We start from the raw sequence: 3,400 nt of genomic DNA on the forward strand, positions 1-3,400 counted from the left end.
AATTTATAAATAAATAAAGTAATAAAATAGAATTAAGGATTAAAGCACAACGAGCGCTAATGTCCGAGGATTAAAAAAACAAATGTCCCAAATTCAAAAACGCAACGTTTAGGCGTGGATCAAGTTGAATTAGCACACAAATTTTTGGGGGAAAATTAAAAAACAAAGAAAATCTGAAGCAGGCCTAATTAAATGCCAACACGAAAGGGAAGGATTAATATCACAAATAACCTTCAAAGACCAAAACACGCGGATCTGGCCGTGTCTAGGTCGGGTCCTCGGGTCATGACGCTTGTGCGACACCGTTTTGAGCCACTGGAATAAGCTTCAAACAGTACCGTTTCACCTCTTTTATAACAAAAAAACCCCCTAAAACACACATGAAATGAAGAAAATAAAAACAACCTAACTCTCTTCTCTGTTCGGCCGACCCAACAGTCCCTTATTTGGACGCCCTTACACCACTATAAGCGGTGGTTGGTGACACGCAGAGGTGCCATGAAGGACCAATCCTCGAGGGTTGCTCACTTCGGCTTCGAAATCCCATCCTTACTTTGATTGTGATGAAGAAGATGGGCTCCGATCACTAAGGTAAATCCCTCCCTTTTGTTTTTATTTTCACATGCAACAAGATAAAAAATTAAAGGAGAAAAACGAAAGGAAAAAAGTAGCCATATTTGAAATCACCTTCAAAAGATCTTGTTTGAATTGATTTTGTTTGTGTGCCTTTTTCGTATTCAGTATACGTAAAAACTTTACACCGATTCTCTGGCTTTTTATAGTCGATTTACAAAATAAAAGAAAAAATATAAATCACGATTTTTTTGCTATACATTTGTTGGCCTATTTTCTGTTATTGGTACTGTTTTTGCTGCTTCTTCTCTCAGGTTCTAAGGCCGTACGGAGATGCATGTGGTGGCGCGCATAGGGTGAGGGCGAGGGCGGCCGTACGAAGCTGTTGGTTGTGGCTCAGGGGGTGACCTAAGGTTTTTGCTGAAAATTGGATTGGTGTTTTGGGCCTGGGGTATTTTGGGCTATTTGGGTTAGTCTAGGTCAATAGATTTGGGCTTTATTTTGGGTTTCAATTTGGGTTTCGGGTTTGGGCCATTGTTTGTAATGATGGACTTATGGATTTTTATTATTTTGGTTTTATTAATTTTTTCTTTTCTATAACGGGCCCGGGCATATTGGGCCTTCTACACAATTAGGCCTTAAAAGTTTCTTTTCTCTCTCCTAGAGTTTCCATGTGTTTTAGGTTGAAGATGACATAAAATAAGATGATTTCTTTTATCATCTTTTTAATTAATTAAGTATTTTAGTATTTCCAATTTAGTACTTGCCCTTTTTCTATATTTCCATGGATGAGTCATCAAGAAAAATCTACATACTTTCCTTAATGGTCTAATTACCATATAAGGACCTTAAGTTTTGAATTTCATAACTATTTGATCCTTATAACTACTAGAATTCAACTTTCACTTTTTATGCGATTTAGTCCTTCTCGTAATTAAGCACTAAATCGATAAAATTTTTGTATCAAAATTTTTACACGACATGCCTATTATAATACAGACCATATAATAAAATAAAAATATATCATATTTTTTAGTAAAATTTGTAATCTCGAAACTACCATTTCAATTTTACTGAAAAATGTACTGGTACATTTACAACTTCAATTTTTTGTTTCTTAATAATATATTTGTAAAAAGAAAAAATATAACCCCGACGGTCAATCTTGATAACCTTGACAATTTTTTCTTTTTTAAAAAATACTTGTTGATAACATATAAATAAATATTTATTTATTTCTAACTTCAACACGTCTTTCTAATTTCAGCATTTTTTTAAAGTTTAAGTATGTGGTTTACTATATTAAGAAGTTGAAGTTATTATTATTATTATTATTATTATTATTATTATTTTTGATAATTTATAACAATTGAATATGCGACTTATTATATAAAAATTTTTTATATAACATAATTAGAAAAATCATTTTTTAACTTTAGAAATGGTTTAAGTGGTTTTATATTTCAAGCTATATTAACAATATATTAATAAAATTTAAATATTTTCACAATTTTAAGTTAATATGCTTTTGAATATGTTCATGTATTACATTCAATCTTCATACCTTTTAAAATAATTCAAATATTTGTTAATAGTAAACATCATTTAAAAATATTATTAATATTCTCTTGGGTAATTTTGTAGCATAATATTACATTATTAGAAATGTATTAAGTGAACTAAATAAATTAATATAATTTTCTCAAGATTTTAATTAAATAAATTTCCTAATAATAAGAATCACGTTGCTTTAAAATAATAATATGTTACATTTTACTTTTTTGGCTTCATATTTGTTAGTGTCTCTAGCAACCCTTCACGCGTGATGAGTAGTCAGTAGTCAGATCTAAGCAGTGGTTGGCATAATCAGCGAGATTATGGCGGCTGGTAAAATAGCAAAGCTGGCACCGATGCTCTTAAATCTTAACCTGATCGACCACTGGATAATATATATTGAGCTATATATGAGCTGTAGTCCAACTTGTGAGTATAAATGGCGTCACAACAATTAAAAAAGAAAATCGAATTATGTATTGCTAGGATAAGCTGTGGTTTCTTTAAATTAATTTTAAACTTCTAAAGCCCTAACTCTTTTTTTACCTTTTTTATTCTTTTGTGATTTTTTTATCACATCATTTAGTTTTGTCTTTGCAACTTAAGTCAAATTTCCTACTTTAGATGGTCTTACATAAACCCTTTTTTTATGCGAAGCCACAGTTTTCTAGGTAGTGGGCGGTTTTAAAATAGTTAGTTGATATTGTTTAATGAAATTTAAAGTTGATATCATTCTTACTCCAACAATTTTGACCTTTAGATTATCCATGACGTAGGATTAATAAAAAATATGTGCAGTTAAACCCTAAAAAAGAATGCATGATGTAATAAGAAACGAAAAGGCGGTGATATATAGGCCAAAATGATGCAAGTATCCATGCCAAACCAAATTGACAAACTTCTCTTATTTTCAATAGTTAACGTTACTGATTACACTAACTTCCTACTCAACATTCAGTATTAGTAGTTTTATCATATTTAAAAACTTATGTTATACCAAAATAATAAATTTTAATGTAGGTTTATAATTTAATTTTCTTTTCTTTTTTAACTAAAAGCCATAATGATTCATTTGGTCCTCCAAGTTTATAAAAAAAGTCTTTTTAATCATCTATTTTGGAATGATTTAACAAACAATACAAGTTTAAGGGCTAAAATAAATTAAAAATTAAATGAAGTGTTAAAATAAATTTTTTTATAAATTTGAAGGGCCAAATAAATTATTATGCCTAAGTTAAAAAAAGAACATACAGGAAGAAAAAAAAGTTCCATG

The sequence above is a fragment of the Gossypium hirsutum genome, chromosome A04 (genome assembly GCF_007990345.1).
Source record: "Gossypium hirsutum isolate 1008001.06 chromosome A04, Gossypium_hirsutum_v2.1, whole genome shotgun sequence".
Classification (NCBI taxonomy): Eukaryota; Viridiplantae; Streptophyta; class Magnoliopsida; order Malvales; family Malvaceae; genus Gossypium; species Gossypium hirsutum.